The sequence below is a fragment of the Populus nigra genome, chromosome 18, assembly GCF_951802175.1.
Source record: "Populus nigra chromosome 18, ddPopNigr1.1, whole genome shotgun sequence".
Lineage (NCBI taxonomy): Eukaryota > Viridiplantae > Streptophyta > Magnoliopsida > Malpighiales > Salicaceae > Populus > Populus nigra.
The window spans coordinates 5,266,922-5,278,786 of record NC_084869.1 but is presented as its reverse complement, the minus strand read 5'-3'; positions in this window follow the sequence as shown (position 1 = coordinate 5,278,786).

The following is an 11,865-nucleotide window of genomic DNA, read 5'->3' as shown; positions in this document are numbered from 1 at the left end:
AATGTAAGCAATGGTTTCTTGAGAAATTATTTTATTTGTGTTGCTATCATAGTATTCCATGTTCTTCATGCTTAAAAATTATCTTTTATGACCTGGTTTTGCATATTTTTTTTCCCAATTTCTATTTGAAGGGAAGTTAATTCCGATTTCATAAGCTAGCCCTGCTGAGCATAGAGCATTTTAAATGTCTTGCAGTATTCTTTTTCTGTGTTTTGTGCAGACAGAGAAGGAATGTACGTATTGTTTTATCCTTGTTAAGACATTCGATATTGGCTGATGATTAGTTAGGGCTGGTAGAGTAGATCTAATGGTAGGCATTGTCTGGCAACAAATGAACTCTAGGCTGTAGAATTATGTGGCTCATAGATCACTAGGTCTATTCACTATAGCATAGCGAACCTGAACCAAACTCGAGAGTTGCAATAGGAAAAACTGCCGAAAATGCAAAATGTGGGAAATTTGGCATCATTTATGTCTGCATGTAGATAAAATTATTGTAGCTCATCTTTTTTTTTTTATTTGTTTGTCAGTATATAAAATAGTATGGTCAATTTTATATGCAGGGCTTCATGAATTCTCTTTGTTCTCCAACCCTTTGCCCACTTCAACACTCGGCAGCTCCACAATAGCATCCTTGGAAGGATCCATTATAGTGGTTGAGAGTGTATAAGAGGTTTTTTTTTTGCTGTGATGAGTTATGAACTCTGCATTCGGCAACTTGGTTTTTTTTCTCTTTTTATGGAATGGTTTGTTGGATGGGTGTGGACGTGCAGAATAGGGGTGTATGGAGCATGTTTGGCAGTGTGTTGGACTGAATATCTATGCTTCATATGGAAAAATGTCTAGTTTGGTTGAGAGGAGAAGAAATTGGAAGTTACTAACCCAGGAACAGTTCTATCCATGCATGAAGAATGTGTTCTAGAGCGACTATGGAAGCAAATTCATGCCAGACAAATGCAGAATGGATGTGTGGAAAGCCAATTCAAAGAAGGTAAAAACAAGTTGATGGATGTTTAATAAGAAAGTTGAATATTTTGCAATGTCTGTCCTTTTTTTCAATTAAAATTTGAGAATTTGATAGAGTTGCTATAGATCTGTGAAGTTGTTTGCCAACATCGATTCAACTCGGAGGACCTTGTGTTTATATCCAAGTAAAATCTGAGCTTTTATAGATCCCACTTGTTGTCATTTATGGAATTATTCAACTTTCTACTTGGTTTGTTCTCATGAAAGTTTATCAGTTATTTTATGTCTTCTCTAGTAGAAAGGAAAATTGTCATAAATGCTTGAAGAAACAACAGATTTTGTTGTTGCAATGTCAAGAAGTTTACATTCTGTGTATGCCAGTCAGGGACCCCATTCCATGTTCTTGGTTGAGGCTATTTGGAAACTTGCTGATGACTTTTCAAGGAGAAGGTGAAGATCCAATAAAAGTCTTAAAAATGTCATTGCCCTAAAAATGACATTACCAAGGATTATCCCTTAGCTGACGAAAATCATTGCCCCAAAAACACCCGTATATCTATTAAGAAATTCGCCAGCTTCAAAACTCCTAATGGAAAATGTGGATATTACAGCAAGGGAGAACACCATGGCTAGAAAGGTATGAAACCTAATGCCTTTCTTACTCGCTTTGCTCTAGCCTTGTTGTAGCTTCTTGGTCTAACATCTGTCAAATTAACTCTTCCAATACAAAATTGAAAATACAGGAATACTGTATTTTATCTAAGCATATAGCGTGGCTACTCACTCGAAAGATTCTATGAATTGAAAATATTGCAGACCTGTCTAAACAAAACAGAGTGTGTTGGAGAACCAACATAAGAGAGATTCAACAAGGGTTTGTGTAGTGACTTCATCAGCGTGCAGCTAAAATCAACAATTCTAGTCGAGTAAAAAAAAAGTATTTACCCACGATGAATTGTCAGCCCACTAGCCAGTAATATTGAGTGTGTTTGATATTGTAGTCACTGCTGTGAGTGTAGTTTTAAAAAAATAATTTTATAAAAAATATTTTTAGTTGAAGTTGGTTTAAAAAAATATATGTTTGGTTAAAATTATAGTTGAAATTGAGATTGAATAAAAAATTATTTAATGTGTTTAGTTAAAAATTATGGTTCAATCTCATGTTATGGTATAATTACTTAAAAGAACTTCATTCATAATATTAATAAACAGTTAAATAAAAGTAACATTACAACTAATAAATTTTTGCAAATAGACCTAAACATATTAGAATAATATTTTATAATTATGTCATTAAACTTGCAGCAATTTCATCACGTACGTAATCCATTCGCAAAAAATTTTTTTTTCCTATATCAAGGCAATAAATATATATATATATATATATATATATATATATATATATATATATATATATCTTTTCGCTTATTTTTTTTTCTTATTTTTATGTTGATATGCCATTATGCATAGTATTAATTTTTTTTTCCTTACCATATATTCTTTTATCAAAATCACATGACAACTAATTTACCAGTCGAATTCTTTAATTAAGAATAAGCTAAAACTGCTCAGTGTTTTACTGTGCAAGTCCACAGTGAAACGCTGAGCAGCCTTCTCCCTTTTTTTTCTATTTTTTTCTGTTTTTTTTCTTTTTCTATGTCTTTATGGGTTTTTTTTTTTTGCTTTTTTCTTTGTGTATTTTTCTTTTAATGAATTTTTTTTGTTTAAATTAGTTTGTTAATGTTAATTTTTTTATTTAGTTATCATATTTTCATAACACGGATCCCGGGTTTGACGGGTTAACCTGGTTTGACGAGTTAACCTGAATTTTTTATATAATTAATAACATATACTAAAACTGTTCAGTGTTTCACTGTGCAGTCCACAGTGAAACGCTAAGCTGTTTTTTTTTCATTTTTAATTTTTTTTCTGTTTTATTTATTTTTTTTTGGTTTTTATACCTTTATGGGTTTTTTTTCTTTGTGTTTTTTTTTTATTTTAATGAATTTTTTTGTTTAATTTAATTTGTTAATGTTAATTTTTTTTAGTTATCAGACTTTCATAACACGGATTCTGGGTTTGACGGGTTAACCTGATTTGACGAGTTAACCTGAAATTTTTTTTTTGCTTTTTTTAAAGTTTGATGAGTTAACCCAGAATTTGTTTTTTGCTTTTTTTCTTTTTAAGTAATTTTTTTCGTTTAGTTTAGTTTTCTAATGTTAAATTTCTTTCTATTTAATTACCAGATTTTCATGACACGTATCACAGGCTTGATGAGTTAACCCATCAATTTTTTTTTTCTATTTAGTTATCAAACTTTCATGATGCGAATCTCAAGTTTGACGGGTTAATCCGATTTGAAGGGTTAACCCAGTTAATTCAGATTTTTTTCTTTTTCTTCATTAGTTTTTTTCTTCCTGTAGGTTTTTTTTCTCTTTGCTTTTTTCTTTTTAATTAACTTTTTTTAATTTATTTCATTAATAATAAATCATTTTTCTATTTAGTTATCACACTTTCATGACATAAATTCCAGGTTTGACGGGTTAACCTGATTTGGCGGGTTAACTAGGTTGATTCAGATTTTTTTTCTTTTTCCTCATTAATTTTGTTCTTATGATTTCATCTTTTAATATTGTATGCAGTCCACAGTGAAAAGGCTAAAGCCTTTAGTTTTTTTTTTTTTTGCTTTTTTTTATGTCTTTCACTGTGGACTGCACAGTGCAGTCCACGGTAAAAAAACTGATGCTTTCTCTTTTTTTTTAATTAATTTTTTATGTAGTTTGTTGATATTAATTTTTTTTCTATTTAGTTATTAGACTTTCATGACACGGATCTCAGGTTTGACGGGTTAACCCAGATAATTTAGATTTTTTTTCTTTTTCTTCATTAGTTTTTTTCTTCTTATAAATTTTTTTTCTTTTATTGTTTCTTTTTATTTAATATTTTTTTTATTTAATTTAGTTCATCAATATTAAATTTTTTTCTATTTAGTTATCGATTGATGCCTTTAGTTTTTCTTTTTTTTTTCGTTTTCTTTTTTTGTTGTTTTTATGCCTTTAACTGTGGACTGCACACTGCAATCCATAGTAAAGAGGTTGATGCCTTTTTGTTTGTTTTTTTCCTTTTTAATTAATTTCTTTTGTTTAATTTAGTTTGTTAATGTTCAATTTTTTTATTTAGTTATCAAATTTTCATGACACGAATCCCGGGTTTGACAGGTTAGCCCGGTTAATTTTATGGTAACCCGTCAATTTTTTTTTTCTATTTAATTATCAAACTTTCACGACATGAATTCAAGGTTTGATGGGTTAACCTGGTTTGAAGGGTTAACCCAGTTAATTCAATTTTTTTTCTTTTTCTTCATTAATTTTTTTCTTTATTTTGGTTTTTTTTCTTTTTTACTTAATTTATTTAATTATCACACTTTTATGACACGACCTTGCAGCCAGACCCTCATCCAAGACTATTAGGTCTGGTATTGCAGTCAGACCCACTTAAACTTGGGTCATGCAAGTTTAATATTATTATTAATATTATAAATATTACTCTTGGATCAGGCATTGCAGCCACATCCAAGACTCTTGGGTATAACTTTATAAAATGACCTAATACTTTTAGATCTTAACTTTTTTTGATATTTTTTATACAAAAACTATTGACCCGCGGCATCGCGCGGGTCATGTAACTAGTCAACACTAAAAGTAGTGAAGGCAAGAATATTTCAAGGTTAGGTTGACTTTAAAGAGGACACTTGTCTGTTGTTGTTAAGGTTGGTAAACAAAACAATTTACCAAACGAGAAGAGAACATGATGCTTTTTGGTAAATTTCCCCATAACTCATCTCTAGAAAGTTCAACCACAGGTTGAACTTGCAAAAAGCGGTATTTTACTGCTTTCTGATAATTAAGGTCTTGCCGCATATAAATGGTGGGACCCATACTTTTTTATTTTTTTGATAATATATAACTAAACAGTTATATCAGTGCATTTTTTGGAAACAAGAACGCTGCCGCGTAGACAAACACACAGCATGGAATGTAAACAATATATAAAAAACTCACCCTTACATTACCATTAACAAAAAAAAACTAAACGAGATCTCATAAGTATACGTGGATTGAAATAGTATAAAGAATATTTTTTTTCTCATAAACAATCAATTGCCTTGCTTATTGAATATTGACTTTGGATTTTTTAGGTGTTTTTTTTTAGTTTTATCATTAAACATTTGATTTATTGAGAATTGGTATTCATGCTCTCTCTTTTTTTATCATTTTTTTTCTATGAAGTTATCTCAATCATATGCTCACGGTCACGAGATTAACGAATTAACTTAAGTTGACTCAAATCTTCTTTTTTAAAAGAAAATGTGTCAACCTAAGTTAACTCAAATCTTTTTTATTTTAAGAAAATGGGTCAACCCAGGTTGACCCTCCTAACCTATGACATTAGTTTTGCCTCGGGTCAACTCTCGAATTGAATTTTAAACTATGATAATAACTATTTTTTATTTATACATTGACTTAGATCAACTCGAGTTTTACCCTCTTGACCTATGACATAGGTCATGCCCTAGGTCGACCCCCAAGGTAAATTTTAAAATTATAATAATAACTATTTTTATTCTTGTGTGATTAACTTGAGCTGACCCTTCTAACTCGTGACGAAGGATTTGTCCCAGTTCGATTCCTCAGTTAGGTTTTAAAACTATAATAATAACGTCAACTTGAGTTGACCCTCCCAACCCGTGACCAAGGCCTTGCCCCGAGTTGACTCAAGAGTTAGGTTTTAAAACTATGATAATAACCATTTTTATTCATGCACTGATCTGAGTTGACCCTTATGACTTGTGACACGAGCCTTGCCCTGGATTGACCCTAAAGTATGGTTTTAAGACTATGATAATAATAATAATCATTTTTTTCATTATGTTGACCTAGAAAAACCAGGGTTGACCCTCCTAATTAGTAACTGAGGCCTTGGCCTAGATCAACTCTTGAGTTAAATTTTAAAACTATGATAATAACCATTTTTATTCTTATATTGACTCGGGTCAACCTATATTTACCCTCTCGCCCTGTAACTCTTATCTTTCCCCGAATCAACCCTCGAGTTGGGTATGATGATAACCATTTGTATCTTTATATGTCTTAGTTAGATAATTTTAAAATCAATAGTTTTTTATGAGGATATTTTAGGAATAAGAAACTAATAAATATTGTATTTGGAGTCATGTTCTCTATGCATCTCATGTCTTAGAAGTACATTAATTTACTCCAAAATTATCCTAGAAACTAATTTATTTTTATATCTTTATTTTTGTCTTTTCAACTAAACATATTTCTACATTCACTATTTCCATCTCTTTTATCTTGGTACAATAACCAAACACTACCCTATAAATCAGTCCTTAATCATTAAGCACCTGAAAAATCTGTGGAATATACATGTAATGCTTAAGATATCTTTTAAGAAAAAAGGGGGGAGGGGGAGGCAGAAGGAAATTAAAGGAGAGATAGAGAAAATGGATTATATAAGAGAGTATGACAAAGAAAAAAAGATAGAGGTGAGAGATAAAGAGGTAGAAGGAAGAGACGGTTGTTGTATTGGTGGAGGAAATAGCAAAATCAGGAAAGAAAGGTAGTGAAAAAGGCAAGAAAAGAGGAGGGAGAAGCAAAGAAGAAAGGGAAGCAAAAATAAGAAGAAAGAGGAAGGCTATTTAGTGTTTTTGGTCATGTTTGAAAGTACAGTAGCTTCCACTTTTGAGTGCTTTTTAAAAGTGCATTTGCTTTGGAAAAACATCAAATTGATGTTTTTTAGTGTTTTTCGATAATTTTGATGTACTAATGTTAAAAATAAAAACAAATTGAAAAAAATCATTTTGATATACTTTCAAGTGAAAAACACTTTTGAAAAATACTCTGCACCACAATACCAAACATGTATAAGTTTTAGTAAAATTGAAAATTTTGAATGGAAAAGAAATGTAAAATCCCTCATTAAAAAAAGGCCAAATTTGTATAAAGAAAAAGGGATTAAGGCTAAACACTAAGTTTTGACCTAGTAGGCAAGGATCATAATTGAAAAATAGGAAATTTAAGAACTAAAAATGAAATAAGCTCTCTTTTAAAAAGAAAGAGAGGAGGCCGATAAATTTTTTTTTTTAAGGAAGGAGAGGCAAGTTTAAACCTTTAACTTATATTCTCACATCCAAAGAAAATTATGGTAAGGAAGGATTGAGAAAAGAGTATATAGGATATTGTGTGAAAGAGAGTTTTTTTTTTAAAAAAAAAACACATCTAATCAAAAACACAATAGAGGAAAACAAGAACTCAAAGAAAGATCAAGAATAGAAGGAAAAAAATATTTGATTAATAACTTGTTCAAGATAGGTTCAATTGAGTTCAAGAAATAAGGTAAAGTATCTATTAAACTTCAATAATGTATTTTGAAGTGAGATTGTTGGGTAAAAAGCAAAATAAGAATCCCTGAAAAAATTAAGGCTTATAAGAAATTAGAGACAACATGTTCTTTGCAAAGATTGCATGGTATGACCTTAAGAAAAGACTTAATTGGTAGAAATAGGCAAGCATTTTGAAGAGAATTATTAGGTAGGAACCTTAAAGAGGTTCGACCAAGAAGAAAAATTTAGAGAGGAAGTGTTTTGTTGGAAATCTTGATGAATTAACGATGCTAATACAACCTAAAAAGGTGTAAGATCAAAGAATTTCCATTACCTGGAAACAATGAGGAAAAATCATAATTTTGATTTTAGGTTTCATATTGAGAATTTAGGGAAACTAAAAAGTAATAAGAAAATTGATCAATAGGCATAGAAATGGAGTGGTGTTGAGTAAAAAATTGTTTAAAATTGAAGACAAATCTCTAGGAAAAGAGGGATATGTTTAGCCAATTAAAAAAATTTTCTAGATGTAATCTTTGTTTGAAATTATGCATGGTTATGGTGATATAAATATCAAGAATGTGATAAAGTTAGTTATGCCGGGAAAATTAGAAGGAAAGATGAGTTTCTTAAATTCTTGAAATTATCATACACTTGTATGATGCAAGGATTGATCTTGATGATAAAACTCAAATTTTTGTAAGGGTGAAGATTTTGGCCTAAAAAAAGAGGAGAGAAATTTTCTAATTGCAGAAACGGGCTAGCAGTTTTGAGAAACAACTAGACTGATTTAAGAAATGATCAGATCATTTTGGCTATTGTTTTGTGATAGCCTAATTTTGTGTTTTGATATTTTCTTGGTTTTTCTTTGAATCATTTGGGTTGTTTAAGAAATATAAGTGATTATTATTTGAAAAACAAAAACATAATATGCGCGCGCGCATATAAAAAATACTCAAATTTTTAAAGGAATATTGAGACATATATTCTTGATATATAAAAGAGTGAAGTTGATGTAAGACTTTGGGTAATGCTTGAGGCATCGACTGCGAGACCCTAGATAAACGGGACAAGACCAGGAAAAAGAAAATGCAGGTGCTTGTCATCTCATCCTTTTTAATTTTCAGTATTATACACAAGTCTTAATTATTTAAGTAGCATATTGATAATGAATTTCATGTTGTGTTGTAAGACATTGGTAAATGACTGATGGGATTTTATTGTGATATGTATCATGAAATTTGTGTTGTGGTATGGCAGACAACCACATGAGTGAGGCTATGATTGATATATGATAATGTTATGTTGAATAAGAGATTGTATAGAAGCTAACTTTAAGAAGGGATTTAGTTGTAAACAAGTATTAAAGATACAAATAGGTATATGTTATAAACATGGAAGCCAAATACATGAGTGGGGCTAGAATTGAGGTCCCTATAAAGAAATTTGAGATGCATAATTATAGATAAGAGCAAGCCATAAAAGTTAGACTCTCAATGGTTATTTCAGGTCGCCCATTAGGAATTGGGGCTTAATTTCAATTTTCTTTTATTTACCACATGTGTTGGGGTAGTTATTTCAATGTCAACCACATGAGCAGAGATTAAGAAAATGTTAGGTATACATCTGCAGCATAAATATGGGTGGATAATGACTACTTGTTAAGTATGTTATCAAACCTTTAAAGGATGATTAAAAGGGTCTCGGGGTGGATACATTTATGCTTAAGGCTACTCATTGATGTTAGTGTAAGAAACGTCATTACAAACCTTAGCCTTATAAAAAGGGTAGGCTAAAAGATTGAGGGTTATGTGATTTATGTTAAATCCTAGAGTTAAGTGGATAACCCATCGATTAAACACAATAATAAATATGTTAAGGTATTATGAATACTATTAATAGTTGGTAGAGGTAAGGTGTATGTTAATGAAAGGTAATATTATGTTGAGAAGCTAAAGAGTTTAAAAGCAGCATGTGTATACGTAAGAAAATGTCATTTTTTGTATGTTGAATAGTTAGTATTGTTTTATGAAAAATAACTAATATTCTTATTGCTTAGCATGTTTTATTTCTGACATGCTCATCATGTGCTCCATGAAACTAGATGACTTGACAAAAAATTTAGGTGTAGAAATTTATGAATATTTTCATCTAGTTATAGAATTTTTATGTTTATGTTTATTTTGATAATCTTGAAGGATTGTACTAAATAAATTATAGAAATATTGTGATTTAATATTATTTCCTTTATCATGAAGTTGTAATGATTATAATGACTACAATAACATTAACATTATACAATTAATTCAATAATTTGTGGTTTGCTTTTTTATTTTAAGTACGTGATATTGATCTTTAAAGTTTATTGATCTTATATTGTGTTATTCTATCTAAATTGATTGTCTTCTAATTACATGGTCAGGTCTGGCTAGGGATAAAGGTGGATATGTATTCACTAGGGTTAAATAAAAAACAACCCATGCTATTATAATGATGTTCTACTAGTTTGTAACGTGTGACCACATTCGGTTTATGCGGGGGTTTTACAAGAAAGATACCTTATGGATAAAAATATTAACGACAAGTGATTTGGTAAGTAATGGTAATTTTGACAAAAAGACTAAGTTATGTACTAATTAATTCCTTTCTTGAAGCTATGAGTACTAACTTATAATTTACGCTTTTACAACAACATCCGCAATAAAAACTACAACTTTTTCAAATTGACAAAAAAAAAACAAAAGTGATTTTGAATTTATGCACAAATAGGTTATCATTCTCTTCATTCATTTTCAACTTAACCTTTTGAAGTTGGAAAGGTCAACGATATTGTGGATTCACTTAATGTTATTTTTTTTGTTTTTTTTTCTTTCAATGATGATGTTTTTTTAATTTTATTAACAAAACACTAAAAGAGTTTGGATTTTTTATATTCCTTTTATTGCACGCCCATATCTAATGACATTATAGATTCACATAGTACCTTTTTTTTTTTTTTGCTTCTTTTTTTTTTCAATCATCAAGTTTTTGTTTTTTTTTTTCAATTTTATTCTTTTACATTGAATGAATTCAACATTGGACTTGATAGTTTGTTTCGATGAATTTGATCTTAGGTTCTCGAGATGTCAAAAAAATCTTGACATTTGACAAGCGCTTGATTTTGTAGAAAATTATTTAGAATTTTGTTTTCCAAAAGATTAAAATTATGGAACTAGAATTGAAAATTATAAAAATGACAACCACCTTTGACATTTTTGTCCCTAAAATGGAAAAAAATGAAAAAATCAAGCGCAAAAAATGAGAAGACAAGAGAGGAAAAAGATATTAAAAGAAAGAAACGATAATTGGATCATTAGAGCCACACTAGAGGTAAAACATCAACACACGTCGTCGTAGAAGAAAGCCCTCACTGAGACGATTCCAACGATATCAATTACAACCTTCATTAGAGCTCAGAGGAAGTTGTATGTGGCCTCCTAATACGACAACTTTCCTCACACATTAGCATGTGTGTTACACGTGTCATAAATTTCTTTCTCTCTTCATTCAATTCAACCCTTGATTCTCTAATAATTCTTTAATTTAGTCATAAATTTCATCCCACCCAGACCCATTGAAGGCCCAACCAATTGTTTTTCACTTTGAGTGCCAGCTGTTTTTTTCACTCAAAAAAAATTTTGTTAGTTTAATTTTGTGTGTTTTTGGACCGATTCAGAGTTGTGTTAGGTTGAGAAATTGTTCTTATGAGATTTTAAGAGTATTTATAAGATGTTTTTATTTTAAAATAGGTTGAAGAACATTTTTTTTTACCATAAGTTAGCTTTTCAACCCACCATCTATAATTTTTTAGAAAAAAATAAAGGGGTGGATGATACCCAAGCTAACCACATGACCTTCTTTTACCTTTTTTCTCCATTCAATTCAAATTAAGATTAATTACAATAAATTAGTTAATAATATGTTTGAGATGTTCTTCCGGTGGGTATTCATTAAAATAAATTAATTTAGATAACTTTTTGGAGTGTTATTTGATAAAATATCTTTAATTTTTTACATGGTTTTGAATAAGACTATATCTAGTTTTTTATTAGCAAATACTTTTTTGTATACAACTCTTCATGGTATTTTTTCCTCTTAAATTTAATGCATGTGTTTATTATCTTTGCTTTCTCAAAAAAAGAACTCTATAACTTATCTTCACCGTCTCTTTCTTTTCCTCAACAAACTTGGCTCTTGCAATCAGCTTATACCCCTCCTCGCTTCATTTCCAGACATTAAATCAGAAGAAACGATGCATCTTCTGGCACAAATCTCCGTAGCTGATTGCAAGAAGTACGAGCAATGATTCAATGGCCATAAAAGTTTTGCCATAATTTCTATCAATGAAAAAAATAGGGACAGGGATGAATCAGTTTATGAATTCTCCCACACAAGTATGATTTTAAACTATTGGGTCATTCAGAAAAGCTTGATGCCGCTGGCGAGGTCATGGTAAT